This window comes from Lissotriton helveticus, chromosome 1_1 (assembly GCF_964261635.1).
Source record: "Lissotriton helveticus chromosome 1_1, aLisHel1.1, whole genome shotgun sequence".
NCBI lineage: Eukaryota > Metazoa > Chordata > Amphibia > Caudata > Salamandridae > Lissotriton > Lissotriton helveticus.
The window spans coordinates 380,499,029-380,517,309 of NC_136057.1; the positions used below are offsets into that span (position 1 = coordinate 380,499,029).

The following is an 18,281-nucleotide window of genomic DNA, read 5'->3' on the forward strand; positions in this document are numbered from 1 at the left end:
TGGAATATTTTTTTTCTTTCAAAATACATTTTCTTTTTGAAAAAGCTTCTTTATAAGCCATTTTTTTATAATATTCATTTGGAACACATATTCAGAAACAATTATTTTTGTTTGTTTAAAAAACAAAAAATAAATAAAATAACATTTGGAACTTTTTTGAAAGTAAAAATGTGGGAATAGAAATTTTTGACAAACACCATGTGTAATAAACTCTAAAGTTTTAAAACTTAGATGAACCAAAAAATCCATTTTCCACTTTGTCAAAATATCTTGCATTTTGTTGTACAGGAATATGCAAAGTTTTCAAAACTGAATGCCCTCCAAAATTTTTTGAATGTTCTATTTTTTTTTAATTTGTCTAATTCCTTCATAATTTTTATAATTATTTCTGGAAATCCAATTTCAAACTTTTAATTTTCTTATGAAACAAACAGTCCATTAAATCTAAATTATCAAAATTCCTTCTGGATATTGAAAATTATCCATGGAAAAGCACTTCTCAAAAGCAATATTATTTGCTAAAAAAATCTTTCACCTTATCCATGTTTTTTGAAAACCCAAAAACACAAAATTAAAAATCTGTAAATTAGTTTTTATATTTTTTCCACAAAATCCATCTTTTTAATTTTTCGAAAAAAAGGTACAGAAATAGCCAAATACCTATAAATGCTTCCTAAAATAACTCCTATCCAATCATTTTCTCACTATGTCTCCCTATCTATTTTTATAATAAATCTCTAAGAACATATTTTAGTATTTACCTTACACCTTTTATTCAAATTATATACTATTTCAGAAATAATTGTACAATTTCTACCTCCTAGCAAAACATATTCTCACTATATGTCCCTTGCTAGTTTGTAACACGTTTAAAAGTATGCCTAATACAAAACTTCTACCTCCTACCGAACAATTTTCTCACTATTTCACCTTTATTATATACCTAACACCATTTATTCAAATTATATACTATTACAGAAATAATTGTACAATTTCTACCTCCTAGCAAAACATATTCTCAATATATGTCCCTTGCTAGTTTGTAACACGTTTAAAATTATGCATAATACAAAACTTCTGCCTCCTACCGAACAATTTTCTCACTATTTCACCTTTATTATATTCAAAAAGTTCCAAAACGATAAAAATCAATATTTAATTAAATAAAACTCAACCAAAATCACATTGTAAATCAAAGAAGCTTTTTTACTAACTCATTGTATTCTATTTCTACCTTTCTATGCTATTAAAAGTCAAAAAGATATTTCTAAACAATGCATTTTCAAACATACAGTTGCGTTTCAAAAACATTAGTCACATAACATTTTTATTTCATCATTATCTATATTTAACATTAAATACAACAAATAACATTTCCCTATTATTTCTAACGACCCAACATAGTCATATTCTACTAACATTATCGGCGACATGCTGTTTTCACATAAATAACATTCTTTTTATAAACCGCAACCTCTCCTTATCCTTTCTTTACAATATATATGTACTTATTTTCGTTCTAATATGTTTAAATAAAGTAAAAAAGGGTTTCCTACCTGAGCGCAGATCAGCTTCCTGCTGCTTCCTCCATCGATGCTCTTCAAAATGGCCGCTTACGTGAACGTGAACGCGTCGACGTCATCTGAGCCTGCAAACATTGAAAAAGGACTATTTAATATCATATTTTAATTAACCTTTTTTTTTAAATGATATATATATAATTTATTTAAATTTGCAAAAATATGTATAAATTTACTTGTTATTTTTACTTCTTATAAATATTTTTGTAATAAAAATCAAAAAATTACAAAAATGTTGTATCTTTTTTTACAAATCTTTTAATTTAAACACAATCTTAAAAATTAATATTTAAACATGTAAAATACTGTTTTATTCTTCTTACCTCTATACTTATTCCATTTCTTTTCTTAACTTCTCAATTCATCCTTTTTCTTTACTTCAAAAGTCGTTCCGCGGGACCCATTGCTTCAATTCAAAAAATAAAAGAAGGACAGATGTTCCCATTACTTTCAATGGTAAAGCGTGGGAAAATCTTTTTAGTAATATAAAGGTACATACATTTTCAACATATTTAATTATGTAAAAAATTCTTAATGGCTCCAAAAAATGTTTTTAGTTTTTCAAAATTGTAATTTTATACAAATTAAAAAAAAAATGTATTAATTTATACAATGAAATAAAAATAATATAAATAAAATTCCTTGTAATTAAACATTTTAACTAATTCCAAATATATATTTTATTGCAAATAAAATATTTTTTAATAACAATAGTTTATGTACCCTGATTATTTTTTTTATTACATTTATTTATTAATTGTATTTAAATACGTTAAATATTTAATTAATAATGATTTCATTATTAACTAATTTATACATTAATACATGAGTATTTTTTTATAATATAATCCCTAAAATGTATAACTTATTAATAAATACCTGAGTATTAATTTAATTACAATATATTCCCAATTAATATATACATTAATACCTGAGTATTATTTTTGGATATAATCCCTAAATTTAAATATTTTTATTTACACCTGAGTGTTAATTTAAAAAAAACATACTCCATTTACATTCATATTAATCCTTTTATTATAAAATAATGTAATAATTCTATTTTAATTTATTAATAATTAACTTCAAAATCAATCTATTTATTTTACTAATAACAAAAAAAAAACAATATCACTTAATACTTACTTTCTATAGGCATTTGCGTTGGAAAGGCACTTGCGTTGTAAAGGCATTTGCGTTGTAAATGCATGCATTGTTAAAACATGCGTTGTAAAAGTACTTGCGTTATAAAAGTTGCGTTGTAAAGGTAGTGCGTTGAAAAAGTTGCGTTGTAAAGGATGTTTCCCCCCTGCTACCCCTATCCCCCCTCAATTGCTATCACCAGTACTTAATTTGTCAAATATTAAGTGGAGGTGCTCTAATTTTTGGGAGAACACACCCACTTCCCTGGCCTGCCCACTTCATCCTGTGGCCTCACCCACTTCCTTTTTTGGGTCAACCCACATCCACAAGCCTTAACACGTCAGAGTGGCTTCCTCACTCCTCGAGTTTCACAAGAAGCTTAAGTCCTGGCTCTTCATATAAGCACCTTGGCGCCTCACATCTACATACCTGCCCAAGTGCGTGGATACCCTCTCGGATCATTAGTGCGCTATACAAATTAATATAACATAACTTAATATAAAATATGGAACACCAATGACAACTTAAAAGTGAACTCAAATTAGGGAATGTGTGTAAATCTCAAAATACAGCTTTAGGAAAGGTCATTTGAGGACTTGAGGCAGCTTTACAAACTAAAGACAATGTGCTTGTACTGTGCTGTTTACAAGATAGGAAGGGATGAAGGAAGGAATATATTACAGAAAGCAACAAATGCAGATAGGAAAGGGAGTACTGGAGTGAGGAAATAGATAAGTAATGGATGAAAAAAGAAGGAAATAAGAAAAGAATGTGAAAGGAAGAAATGAAGGGATAGAGGGAGAAAGGAAGTGAATGATGTGTGATGGATGAATCGAAAGAAGACAGGAAAGGAGGAGGAAAAGCCGAAGAAAGGGTTGATGATAACAAAGGAAGAAATTAAAGAAGGGATGAAGGAAGAAGTAGGAAAAAAGAAAGTAAGGAACAACATAAGGAAGACAGAGGAAATGCACTAAGTGAGGAAAGAAGGATGGGGAATGAATGAGGGTGTAAAGAAGCAAGAATAGAAAGAAGAAAGAAGGGATGGCTAGAGGTGTTGAGAAAGAGAAAAAGGAAAAAGATGGAACAAAGGAAAGAAAGGAGGTCATGGGAATGGATACAAGAATGAAAAGTACTGGGTCAAGGTGGGAAAGAGGGAATAATGACAATTTCATAATGAAAAGAAATTGAAAAACAAAATATTAAAATTAATGTACGTGTCCTTATCGCACCATGTATGTTTGTAAAGCACATACTCAACAGAGGGAGCCTTAACACCAAATTAAAGATTTTGTCATCCAACTCAATGTCACTAATTGTATCGACCTCAGAAAGATGAAAGACCGAGTGCCACACCATTATTTAAAGTTATGACCGAGATCAAACACAAATTCCTGGAGTGGAGAAGCTATCAGTTGCATTACATTGGTGCAAAGGTCACCAATGCAAGTATGACAAATGGGCCTCTGTCAGTTGCCTCTTCACCCCGGGTCCAAGTGCCACTGCAGCCTGGAGCGTATTTCTGTCACTGGGTCTCTCGCAGAGTCAGTAATGAGCAGAAGGATATCAAAACTATATACGATTCATGAACTCAATACATACACCATAGATGTGTATCTTTTAAATGGGTGCTCGTTGCAAGGATTGTAACATTCCATATGTTTCAAGTGAATGTGACATGCACACTTTGTAAAGGAAAGAGGCAACCTTGAGCAAACTTTAAAGGGTTGTTTTATATGTTTATAGCCAGCTCCTCTACTGTCTACTGTTTTATTTTACATGCTGCAGAAAATGATCATTTGTCAGTTCAATGTATACATGAGACAGCCAAGATAAGGACAATGGAAATTGTGTAAATGTATTCATCATGTTCACAACAAAATGCACACCTCTTCAATGTAATTAATTTTAACAAAAGCACAAAATGAAATATTCTGGAGGCAGCCAACATGTGCTTTCAAGCCAAATGTACTATTTTGTTAAATATGTTCAACAATCCTAAAAGAAATTTCACACTATTTAGAGATCATCTGTTTAGCGGTGTCGCTGTGCTATGAAGTAAGTGAAGTACAGTGTTTTGCTACTATCAGACATCCTCCATGCTATGGTGGGGGTACCTCGCAATAGAAGAGTCTGGGAGTCTTTTCCTGAGCCCGTTACATAAGGATGGTCATGGAACTGAAGCACGGCAGACTGGGATGCAATCTGAGTCCCTTTCAGAGTCCCTGCAGAGTATGAAGGTATCATCACACAGTCTATATGAAATGCCTGCAGACCAGGAGGGTATCACAGTCAGTATCAGATTACAAAGACAGGAGAGTATCATAGTCAAAGTCGGAGTCTGCACCTTAGAGACGGAGGAGTCACATTCAGTAAGAGAGGCATGAAGACTAGGAGCAGGGTACCACCATCCATATCAAAAGCACCACACTTCAGGCTACACATTTCCAGTCCTAGCTGGATCTCGCTGATGGGGTTTCTGCTGGAAATGCAGAGTGGAGCATTGATGCCCCTCACAATCCGCATGCCTCTACCTTTACACCAGCTCTTAAGCCCTCCTCATGCCTGCTTCTCATATAATAATTAACATGATATCCCAGCATGATTGTGTGAAAATTCCAAGCTCACCCCGCACCCCATTACTGACGAGGTACTTCCCTGTGTGCAAGGCCAAAAAGGTTTTTCCTTCATAACTATGTTACATTGTTTTTAAAACTTTGAGCATTTTAGATACTGGCCCAAAGTATACAAAGTTTTTTTCAAAGCAACTAGTGAGGAAAATGTCCACTAAATTTGACTGACCAAATCCCACTTTTAACTTGAAAATTCTCTCACAAAACTTTTTTCTACATGGAAAACTTCAACTGCAAGCATAGAAAGTAGGTCCCACTCCCCCTGGCTATGTAGGAAATAATTAGTCTTGGGGTGAATTTACAAATATAACACGGAACACTGGTACACAGCTGATGAAAGAAAAACAGAATTTTGCCTGGAGTCGCATGTTCAGGTATTCTTGTTTCTCTGCCATCAGCCGTGTACCTACCAGTGTTCAGAGTTATATTAGTCTACAAAGCATTGACATGGGTCATTATGCTAAATATCTTTTTATTGTGTGGGGCCCATGGCTCGAGCTCTGCCTCCACTGCTGCTGGCTTTTAACTTTAAAAAAGATTTATCATGCTGAAAAAGTGAAAAGCCAGCAGCAGTGGAGGAAGAGCTGCAGTTGTGGGCCCCACACACAATAAAATATTATTCGACATAATGAGCAATGTCAATGCTTTCTAGAAATATGATACTGAGCACAAACAAGTACACTTGTCATGATTATTAGAATATTGTTATAAAGTGAATGTATTTACTGACCTGGACAGCCTTAATTAATCTGCGAGGGAGGCCTGCTGAGCAACACGCTGCCTGCTTCTGTCTTCGGCTGATGATAAGCCCCCTGCAGCTGCACAGCATGCTGGGCGGAATGCGAAGAAAAAGAAATTGGAAAAAGGAGGAAAAAATAATGAAATATTTAACCAATAGGGGACTGTTGATTCTCCTATTTTAGTGGCCTTATTTCACTATTACTACTGTTCCTTTAAAAAAAACATCACTATACACAGAGGACGTGACTACATATTTTATTTACTGTAATCACCAACCGGTTATTTTTCCATAAATTCTTTGTTTTTCTTTATCAAATTTATACACTATATACCATTATACATACCTATATACACAAATATATACAACACTATAGATACAAAACCACACCACAATTTATACACAAAACAATTCACAAATATTGTCTTTTTCACCCAACAAAAAATACTATTATAGTGTCCTCCTATTCAGTCTAGAAGATACACCTGGAGGTAGTCAGACACAAGTGGTTCTAGGAAAAGTTATACAGAACCTAAATGAAAATGTGTCAAATGGTTACAAATTCCAAAGACATTATAACATAAAGACTCCTCTGTAATGAAAGTGTCGACGCGGTCGCGTTTCGGCCTTCCAACCAATCTGGCCTCCTCAGGACAGGGTGATAAGAAACCTAGGAAAATATATAACAATATATACACTACATATAGTAACTAAACTGTCAAGTTCTCTGTACCCCATACCTCCTGAAACCAAATCCGTCACCCAAACAAACTGAATGTGCGTATACCAAATGCCACAAATTGTGGCAAAACCAATGTACAGCATCTCAAAAGGCCACAGTACCCAAAGAATATATCCAAAAACATGTGCACCGAAGATTAAGGAAGAGGGGGAGGGTGGGTGCGTGCGAGAGAGGAACAGAATGTCACAGTCCCATCACCTCAACACAAACTACATATTGACAACACTTACTCCTATAGCCACTCCAATTGCACCCTACGAAAAGCCTCACAATCGTGAGCAAACCTATAATAAATAAGAACAACAAGACAAGCAGGTCGGCAGGATATTAATAAAAACAAACCCACAAATGCACTTAGGAGAATCTCACTGTAAACCAAAATCCCCGTATCTCCTACCTTAATGAGCAACTTGCTTCGTTTTATTCCAAGTGCCCAAAGGCGGAGTATGGACGCAGGAGGGTCGTTAGAGAATCCTTACAGGGATCCTGCTCCACAATCGCAAATTAGTAATGTCCCTCACGGCTCAACTCTAGAAAAAACAACAAACACTTCCTAAATACAACAAACAAAAAATGTATTACCAGACTAACGCGTAAGGGACTCAATTCCGACCCAGCATGGGACATATCTAACAAAGAAAACACGCATCATGGTGACGCTGTCTCACCTTCTCTTACTGTAGTTCCACTATTTCTCGTATTCCATAACGAATGGGCGCCATTCAGGTAAACCAATTACCAACAGGTCTCTGGCAGCCCGCGAACTCAGTATGCTGGGCGGGCCACAATCAAAAACAATGCTTATTGGCCTGAATCTGGTGGGCACACACTTGAAGATTCGCCACAGAGGGACGGGCGGGCTATTAATATATTTTACAATCATTCATTGGTAGCTCATGAACGATTGTAAAAGGGGGTGTGACGGTGACCTTTAAAATATATTTTACCTGCACGCAGTTACGTGCGTTCATCACCAGGGAGGCTGAGACCCTACTCTGAGCTTAGTGAGCAGCGCACAAACTGTAAGTTTTACCCATATTGCGTGTAGAGTAGAGACTATAGCTTAGACACGTCCCTGAGAAATAAGTGCCGGTGCTAAGCACCGGAAAGCACCAACACAAATTAAGCACACACGGCAGCGGGACACAAAAGTAGACCCCACGTAACCCGTCCAACAGAGGTTCCTGGAGGCCTTTGACTGTGGGGCCTTGAGTTTGCCTGGGAACTTCTCACCTGACCAGCTGGTGAGATTGCTAGAGGGGGTCCAACAGAGACTACGCTCCAAATGTGACTTCCTTTGAGGCGCCTTGAGCCACAGCTAAATTCAACTGTATACCAGGGGGCTCAATACCGTTTAGACCTATCGTGGGACGTCTGGATGAGACACACAGATGTTTCATCACCCACCACCCAATCCCACGCCATACCACCACATTAAGCACTACTCCCAGGTGACTGTTAGTGAGCAAAAGCTGTCGTGGAATGGGTTGGGTATGACAGAATAGGGGGTGGATTGATTGTGCCTCTTCGCTACCATGGCTGTGATAAACCCACGATCCTTGTGTTTGGCCTTACGCAGGCCCTTATGGTTTCTTAAGAACCCGGAGTCTATCAGGCACGTAAGATTGTAGAAACATTTCAGTAATGTGGGCATGGCGGCTTGGGCCCTAAAGACCAGACGCAGCGTATCCTGCAGGTTCCCGAGGCAACAGAGAAGTGTCCTGATATGGATACAGCCATGACCAGCTCTGATGCTGGCCCCTTTGCAGATCAAAGAACATGCCCAACGTTCCTGCTATGAGCTGGATTTAAACTTTGGATAGCCGCTTTGATATGTTAGACACAACCAAATGATGGACTGAATGCTGAATAAATCATACATTCATCCCCAGTCAAAAGATCTGGGTTAAATTAATTGTTCTTTTGCTTGCCATGCCAACCCAGTCATATGCAAATCAGTCTTGACCCTGTGCCTCATAGGAACAGTCCAGACTGAACTGCCAAGCCAGGCCCTCACTGGACCGGAAACAAGCATCCTGGGACCGGTTTCTGGGTATTACACTTCATCAGCCATGCTAGCTTGAATCCAGTGGCAAAGTCTGGGCATACCCATCCCACTTAGGGTGAAAAGTGCTACGCATACAAATGATGGACGGAATGCTGAATAAATGATAAATTCACCCCCAGTCAAAAGATCTGGGTTAAATCCATTGTTCTTTTGCTCACCATGCCACCCCATTTTAGACCCCGCCATATGCAAATCAGCCTTGACCCAGTGCCTCATAGGAACAGTCCAGATCCAACTGCCAAGCCAGGTCCTCCCTGGACCAGAAACAAGCATCCTGGCACCAGTGTCTGGGTATTACCATCTCCTTGTGTTTGCTTTGTTTACCCTAAGTTGGCAGGGTATGCTCAGACGTGGGTCCCTTGCTCATTTGCCACTGGATTCAAGCTAGCCCGACTGATCAAGGGTGCTACCCAGAAACCGGTCCCAGGATGTTTGTTTCCGGGTCAGGGAAGATCTAGCTTGGCAGTTCGGGCTGGACTGTTCCCATGAGGCACAGGGTCAAGACTGATTTGCATATAGCTGGGTCTAATCTGAGGTGGAGAAGTGAGCTAAACAATTATGATGGATTCAATTCAGATCTGTGACTGGGGGTGAGTGTCTGAAAAGTTTCAGCACTCCATCCATATTCTCCTTGTGTTTGCTTTGATACATTAGACAAGCACTTGGACTCTCTCGGGGTCAAAATCAAGGTACATGACAAGCGACTGGACACAGTTGAGGGGAGTGTGTCCGAATTGGAGGATGGCTCTGCTCAGTCGGTCCACAGATTCGAAAGCTTTGAAAAGATTCTTAAAGATGTGGCAATTAAAAATGAGAATTTAGAATCGAGCAGCAGACGCAATAACCTTCGTATCCTAGGTGTGCCAGAGCCATCCAACACAGGTCGCATATATCAATTTGTAGAAAATATGTTAACTAATCTATTTGGCAGAGAAGCCTTTACCTCAGCTTTCATTGTAGTTTGCTAGGCCAAAGGCCTAACCTGGCTGTCCCTAGACCCATAATTGCAGGTCTCTTAAACTTCCGCACAGAGACACAGCTTTGTGCCACGCTAGGTAGAAAGGCGCACTTAATTGACAGGTATCTACATTATCCATGTACCCTGATATTATAATCATCGTACAAGAGGCTAGAATACAATGGTGTCAAGGCCATGCTGCGGAACCTGGGACTCCGGTATGGGCTATTGTCCCAGGCACGACTTCGTTTTGACATTGATGGTCGCCATCAGCTGTGCAAGAATTCTGTAGAGGCTATAAAGGAGGGGGCCACAAGAGCAGCAAAGATGCAACCAGATCCTCTCCCCCTCATAGTGGCTCTGTTGCCAGCGTGGAGCTTTTCTCTTCTGAATGATGTGGAAGCAGGGTTCTGATCTTCGATATATCTTGCAAATTACACTGCTCTGTTACCGATTTTGGACTGTCATTCGGCGAATTCAGATAGGTATGAAGACAGGTATTCGGAGTGGCGTTGCCACCTCCTAAGTGTTTAGCACATTAAGTTTGCATGAAATTTATAAATTCGTTTGCATATTCATTTATTGCAATATGGTATTGTTTGTTTGGGGATGATAACTGTCTACTTAATGGGGTTGTTCCCTGCACTATAGAAGCAGGGATGGGTGTGGGGGGTGGGAGGGGGGTTTTTCTATTCATGGCTGCATTTACTGCCGGTCCATTTTCCTAGTTGCATATTATGCCACAGTCATGCCGCTTTTACTTTTTTACCATTGTCTACTGAACCAACATGTCAGTCATAGATAACTTATCCACCTCCTCCAACCTCAAACTTATCACTTGGATTGTTAGGGGGTTGAACAATGCTAAGAAAGGGAGAAACGTACTACACAATTTACAATGACATATGATTGATATTGCAATCTTGCAAGAGACCCACCTTCCTAGAACTGATGTCACCTCATTTGCTGCAACCTGGGGCCCACATAGGTATTTTGCGCGATACAGCTCTTATGAATGAGGTAACGCAATTCTAATACACAAACTCCTGCCATTCCAACTACACAAAGTAGATAATGACATGGACGGGAGATATACCATGGTAACAGGGCAATTGATGGACCACCATATAATAATAATAATAATAGGCATTCTTGTAGAGCGCAATGGTGACGCACAACGGCGTGTCCCCGCGCTAAGATGCGAGCGTGTTCAGAGGAAGATCAGAGGGGAGGCCCGCTATCTGGCAGAGAGAAATGTTTTCAGCTCAGCCCTGAAGATAGACTCTGATGGTTCCAGGCGCAGCGCTACCGGGAGTTTATTCCAGCAGGATGCGGCAAGGTACCTAAAGGATCTGCCACCCATCCTCGCTTTGGACACCTTTGGAATAGTTAGGCGCCCTGAGCCAGAGGATCTTAGCGTACGGGATGGCTCGTATAACATTGGTGAATATATACGCTCCTAAAATAGACTGCCCTGAATATTTCCATGACGTGCATTCCCACATTCTGAAAATGGAGGCTGAATTTATCTGCATGGGGGAGCGACTTCAATTTATTACTAGACCCAAAATTCGACAGGTCATCCGCGACTTCGGATACGAAATAACGATCATGACGTGCCCTAGCTGATCTCTCTGTGAATGCCTTGGTCTGTGTGATGCATGGTGACAACAACATCCAACCACCCCCGCATATACGGACTGCGCTGCCCAGTATGATACCTGGCACCGGGTGGATTATTGGTTACTCACCCTCAATCTGCTTACCTGGTACAAAATGATCCACCTGCTTCCTAGAACGTACTCTGATCATGCACCAGTGGTTTTGGAGTTCTTAATTCCTAGGCATGAGGGCGTGGAGAGGCAGTGGAGTTCCCTGGCCGTACATTACTTGACGACCTCTTCCGGGCAGAGATTCAGGTTGTCATTGAAGACTATTTTGAACTCAACATGGGCTCTGTCTCTACTTGTGCGACGCTTTCGGAGGCCTTCAAAGCCTACATCTGTGATGTATGCATTTGTAAACATGCAGGGGTGTTAAAAGACCTTAGGGCCACGATAGCGAGCATTGAGCGGAAGTTAGAGGCGTTATATAGAGACCCAGCCATACAGCCAAATACAGTGGGGTATAACACCCAACTGACCCTCTTGACAGAATTGAGGGGAAGCAGCCGAAAGGGAGACACACTTTTTGAGTAAGTACACCACTGGCCGCTGCTATAGGGAGGGAGATAGACCAGGGCACACCATAGCTAGACTTTTAAAAGCGCAAACAGGACGAGCCTACCTCACCGAGATTCAGACCCCTGATGACCGGATTCTTACAAGCACACTGGCCATTCGCGACAACTTCTCATCAAATTATGTTAATCTGTAGAGACGATGACGGTTCGGCTCAGGAGACCTATCTGTCTGAGATTGCGATGGCCTGGCTGGAAGTTTTCATGCAAGAGTTCCTTGCAGAACCTTTTTCTACAGAAGAGATCTGGAGTGCGATTGATGCCATCAATGGATCCACTGCCCCTGGGCTGGCTGGCGTTTCAGGGGATTTTCACAAGGCCTACAAAGAACTGCTGGCCCCGCACCTGCTTAAAGTCTATAACGAGGCTTTAGAACATGGCGAGCTGCCCCTCACACTGTGTGAAGCGGTAATAATACTGCTACCCAAACGGGGAAAGATCCGTACTTGGGTGGGTCATTTAGACCCCTTTCACTCCAAAATGAAAGGGGGGCAGAAGCCACTATACACCAGAGTTTTTTTTTGTTTTTTTGGGAGTTGGCCTTAAGGGCAAGGGTTGCTCCCCTTTTACAGGGGTGAATATTTAATTTATACTGTTAGGCCCCACAAGTGAGGCACCATTTTTATCGGGAGACCTGGGGGAACGCTTGGTGGTAGGAAATTTGTGTGAGCCCGGTGATGCCACACTTTCCCACACAAAAATGTGTGAAAAAACAGATTTTTTCAGCTAAAATTGAGGTTTGCAAGGGATTCTGGGTAAGGAAACGTTGGGGGATCCATGCAAGCCATACCTCCTTGGAAGCCCCCGAGTGTTTAGTTTTTAGAAATGTGTGGTTTTGGTAGGTTTCCCTAGATGACCACCGAGCACGGGGCCAAAAACCCAGGTGACCCCCCCTTGCAAAAGCAAGTGGTTTTGACAGAGGCAATTTTGATGTCGCCTCACTACGTTTTGGGCCCTTGCCTGTCGCGGGAACTTGGGCCTCCCACACAAGTGAGGCACCATTTTTATCGGGAGACCTGGGGAAACACTGGGTGGTAGGAAATTTGTATGAGCCCGGTGATGCCACACTTTCCCAAACAAAAATGTGTATAAAAACTGATTTATTTCAGCTACAATTGAGGTTTGCAAGGGATTCTGGGTAAGGAAACGTTGTGGGATCCATGCAAGCCATACCTCCTTGGAAGCCTCCGGGTGTCTAGTTTTCAGAAATGTGTGGGTGTGGTAGGTTTACTTAGATGGCCGCCGAGCACTGGGCCAAAAACTCAGTGACCCCCCATTGTAAAAGCAGGTCGTTTCAAAATGAGCAATTTTGATGTCGCCTCACTAAGTATTGGGCCCTTGTCTGTCGCGGGTACTTGGGCAACCCACACAAGTAAGGTACCATTTTTATAGAGAGACTTGAGGGAACGCTGGGTGGTAGGAAATTTGTGTGAGCCCGGTGATGCCACACACTTACCTACACAAAAATGTGGGGAAAAAAATGATTTATTTTCAGCTAAAATTGAGGTTTGCAAGGGATTCTGGGTAAGGAAACGTTGGGGGATCCACGCAAGCCATACCTCCTTGGAAGCCCCCGGGTGTCAAATTTCCCAAAATGTGTGTGTTTGGTAGGTTTTCCTAGGTGCTGGTAGAGTCAGGGTTCACAAACTACAGCTAGGCACTTTGCCAAAAAAAGGTCATTTTTCACTGCGAAATTGAGATATGACCACATTGCGTTTTGCACCGTTTCCTGTCGCGGGCACTAGGCTAACCCACTCAAATGAGGCACCATTTTTCTCGTAAGACTTTGCGAAACGCGGGCTGCATGGAAATTTCTGGATCCATGCAGATTCCAGAACTATCCAACACAGAAAAGTGGGGTAAATGGGTTTTTTTGGATAATTTTTTAGGTTTGCAAGGGATTCTGGGTAACAGAACCTGGTGAGAGGCAGTCAAGTTACCCCATCCTGGATTTCACTGGGTGTCTAGTATATAAAAAAGTACAGTTTTGCTAGGTTTCCATAGGTGCCGGCAGAGCTAGGGTTAAAAAACGACAGCTAGGCACTTAGCCAAAAAAGGGTCATTTTTCACTACGGAATTGAGGTGTGACCACGTTGCGTTTTGTGCCATTTCCTGTCGCAGGCAGTAGGCCGATCCACACAAGTGAGGTACCATTTTGCTCGAAAGACTTTAGGAAAAGAGGGAAGGGTGGAAATTTGTAGATGGACGCAGATTCCAGAACTTTCCAGCACAGAAATGTGGAGAAAATGTATTTTTTGTCAATTTTTAAGGATTGCAAGGAATTCTGGGGAACAGAACCTGGTGGGAGGCAGTGAAGTCACCCCATCCTGGATTTCCCTGGGAGTCTACTTTTCAAAAATGTAGAGGTTTGCTAGGATTCCCTAGTTGGCAGCAGAGCTAGGGTTCCAAAACGAAAGCTAGGCACTTTGCCAAAAAAGGGTAATTTTTCACTGCGAAATTGAGGTGTGACCACGTTGCGTTTTGCGCTATTTCCTGTTGTAGGCACTAGGCCGACCCACACAAGTGAGGTACCATTTTTCTCATAAGACTTTGGGGAATGTGGCGTAGGTGGACATTTGTAGATCCATGCAGATTCCAGAACTTTCCACCACAGAAATATGGAGAAAATTTGTTTTTTTGTCAACTTTTTAGGTTTGCAGGGGATTCTGGGTAACAGAACCTGGTGGGAGGCAGTGAAGTCACCCCATCCTGGATTCCCCTCGGAGTCTACTTTTCAAAAATGTATAGGTTTGCTAGTGTCATATAGTTACCGCTTGCCTATATACCGTGTTAAGTTAGCATGAGCTTATTAAATGTTTCAACGCCATTTTACCTTTGGCTGCTTCTGCACACGACACATAATTGTTGTTTTAGCTTTCAGCCTAGAAGAGCGTTGTGATCTACACGAGAATAATATGTTATTGCTCTGATATCAGCTTTGCTTAGTAAACTGTGTCTGTACAGTGAGTGCTGAAGCCTTCAAGGATAACTCGACACAGTGTTGTTGTTAGGTCTGATCTTCGCACCTTCCTAGACATAACATAAATGCAGCTGCTGCCAAAATCTGGCTTTAGGCGCGTTTTATATTGCTTTGCATACAGCACACGACACACACTTGAGGCTGTTTCGCATGCAGAGAGCTGGTGGAAGATGATGTGATCCCTTCACACTAGGATCTTGAGGTATGGGGCCGCCCTGCTAAAACCCACTGAGACCTTCGTAGATATAATATAATATGCTAGATAGGGAGGGTGAGAATTATGTGTTGTTGAACCCTATTCATTTCAGCATATTTAGTATTGTTATTGTTATTGTTAGTTTAGATTTGTAACTCGCTCAATCACCTACAGGCCTCTAAGCGCATTGGAAATAGATGTTGTTACAATAACTTAGCTTCACTCCTCCGAGAGACACCACTACAGGCCTATTATGCCTGTATGTTGTCACCTTCTGCATTCTATGGACTAGTAACTATGCTGATAACTTTGCTTCTTATAATATGTTTGCTTGTATTATCTAAGATACGGCGTTTGAGAACACTGCATTAGTAAATAAATATTTTAAATATGCACGCGTCCTCATTTACTCCACGTTCTGGTTTGAAATGATTGTATAGCGAAAGAGTGCTCATGTATTTCAAGTGACCTGAGGTATTCTAAGTACATGTTCTGGTTTGTCTGAATATTTGTGGTGTGTAATGACCAATGAGACACTGTAGCTAGCTCGGTAAGGGGATTTTGGGTACTAAGGTGAGTTTTGGCACACCCTAATTCACTGAGGTTCCACATTTCTATGCACAGTTTTGTAGGAGAACGGAATCCCTGCTAAATGGTGCCCATACATTGGTGGTCTTATTTCATGACATTCGAGTAGTACATCATTCAATCCTTAACCCCTTCATTGTCGTTTCCGGAAAACGGTGGTGTCGGAAAAAACCTACCTATTTGTGTAATAGGTCTTTCAAGCTTGAATCTTTCTAAACGGTTTCCTTGAATTACTACCCAGTTGTGCTACAGAGTTTACTTTGTCTGTTTTCCTCTCTGTGACTTCATGGCTAATGCCGTGGACATTCGGCAACATAGTCGCATTGCGGTGCGCAATCATTTGCAGAATTATAATGTCCCTGTGGATGGCATGGCCGTGATAATGGTGGTGAGTGCGGAGATAGCTTACCCTTACGAAATCTTTTATTCGTGGGTGACGTTCCCGGCAGTGGACCGCACTTCAGGTTTGTTCCACAGGTACACTCCCACCTCTGTGCCGAATGAGTACACACCGTACCGGGCACAGGAGGTACCTATTGATACTTGGCAGCATCGCGTTTGGTTTGGTGGCGCCCTCCCCCATTCTTTGACATGTCCATGTCCATGTTCTTTGTCCATTCCAGGCGCAAATTTGCCTGTTTTGGCTGGATTTACTCCTCATCCTCAACACGGCAATTGTACCGTTGTTGAACTTCGTAGACTACATGTAGTCTCCATTAGCGTTATTCAAGCGTTGGTACAATACATAACCCGTAATCTTCCGGGTGGGGCCACGGGAGGCGCGGCGCTTCCTGCGGGACAGGGTGGTATGAAGCTCAGTCCCGTGATGGTCAATGCTGTAATGGGCAAGCGTCCCCAGGATAAGGATGAATTTCCTTTCTGGCTTGCCGAGAAATTTGATCAGCTGTAAGCAGTATTTCCTAACACGACCCCTGGTGAAAAACACAGGATTCTAACAATTAGTTTACCCAAAGACTTTGCACCTGAAATCGGTGACTGTGAGACCTGGGGTAGAACTTTTGCGGTGGTCTATGCGAGGTGCTACGGCACTCCGTCTATGACTGTCCTGCCTGTGGTCCTTAAGCGTGTTCAAGACGAAAACACGGACCTGAGGCTGCGGTTGAATTGGGCATGCGCCTGTGTGGCACCTTTGATGTGGTTTACGATCTAATACTTGCTAATGTCAAGGAAGATGCAGTGAACTTTCAGGTTGCCAATGCTTTGCAGGCGATCCCCGATGCCGAAAAACCCCGTCAGTTTGTGTGGATTATTGTGGCGGCTTATAAAACCGTGGGTCGCAATAGTAGGGGTCTCAAGCTTTTTCCTACTAAAGAGAAAACGCAACCCCAAGGGCAGAAGTCTGACACGGACGTTCAGCCCAAGTCCAAGAAACAAAATTGGCCTACAAAACAAAAACAGGGCAAGCAACAGAAACAGGAATCTCATCCTGCGTCTCCCGTGCCTTCCCCCACATAACGTGTTTATGACTTGCGCGATCGCTCAAAGATTAAATCACCCGATCGATTTCAGGTTTCTGATCAACGCTCTCCTCGTTCTTTTCAGGAGTCATCGGCCTCGTGGACCGGTGGTGGAGGAGGCAGAAGGGGTCGGGGTGGCCAGCAAGGACGTGACCAGCCCCGCCCAAAAGTCGGTGCAGGAAAGCAGGACGGCTCTACGCCGAAATGACCCCAGTTTCAAAAGAAGAAGGTTGCCGCTTTAACAGCGAGATATGCCACAGATAGTGAGAACGCGGCTTCGGAATCTGACATGGGCTCTGACCTTGCTGGACAGCGCGGCAGAGATTACCATAGTGCAAGAGGCCCTGCGTCCACTACTGAAGGTAACAGCGACTGACCATTATGTTGTAGTTGAAACAGCTGACACTAGAGTTGCTCCCTCTGACAGACTTTATGAAATTGTCCTGTTAATCGAAGGTGACATACAGCCTACCATAAAAGGGATATTTTGGGAAAATCTTTCGTCTACGTACGACATTTTGTTATCGGAGGCTGACTGGCCCTCACAATTTGTACTCGCAGCTCCGCGAGGGGAGGAGGTGATCCTCCCTAGTTTTGCGCACACAGTCTCGAAAGAGCATGCGCTGAACTTTGCAGAAGAGTGTGCTAAGGCTCTAGCGCCAGCTCTGTACCATACACACTGTGGTTGGGAGTAATTTTGCCCACACCACGAGATTCCTTTGCGGTCTCAGCCACAGCCTCAACCTCAATATCCCATTCGACGTGAAGCTAAGGCTTCCGTTGCGGAAATCCTTGAACAAAGAATATCAGGGATGATTGAAACATGTGTGTCACCAATGAATAACCCTCTGTTTACTGTGACCAAGCCAGAAGGTTCTTATCGTTTGGTGTTGGATTACCGACATTTAAACTCGCATTGCCGTACCTGTGCAGTACAGAA

General features: G+C 41.6%; 1 long non-coding RNA gene across 2 annotated transcripts in view; it reads right to left on the reverse strand.

Moving 5' to 3' along the window:
- The window catches only part of LOC144769607 (uncharacterized), a 49,633-nt gene that overhangs the window by 14,252 nt on the left and 17,100 nt on the right, over nt 1-18,281 (reverse strand). Inside the window, exons 2-3 of one of the 2 annotated variants that reach the window (XR_013598731.1) lie at nt 6,084-6,183; nt 4,920-4,988 (exon numbers count right to left, since the gene is read on the reverse strand). This is a non-coding gene — a long non-coding RNA (uncharacterized LOC144769607). Of the gene's footprint in view, nt 1-4,919; nt 4,989-6,083; nt 6,184-18,281 lie in introns of those variants that run through there. The other variant, XR_013598732.1, reaches the window with a different exon arrangement.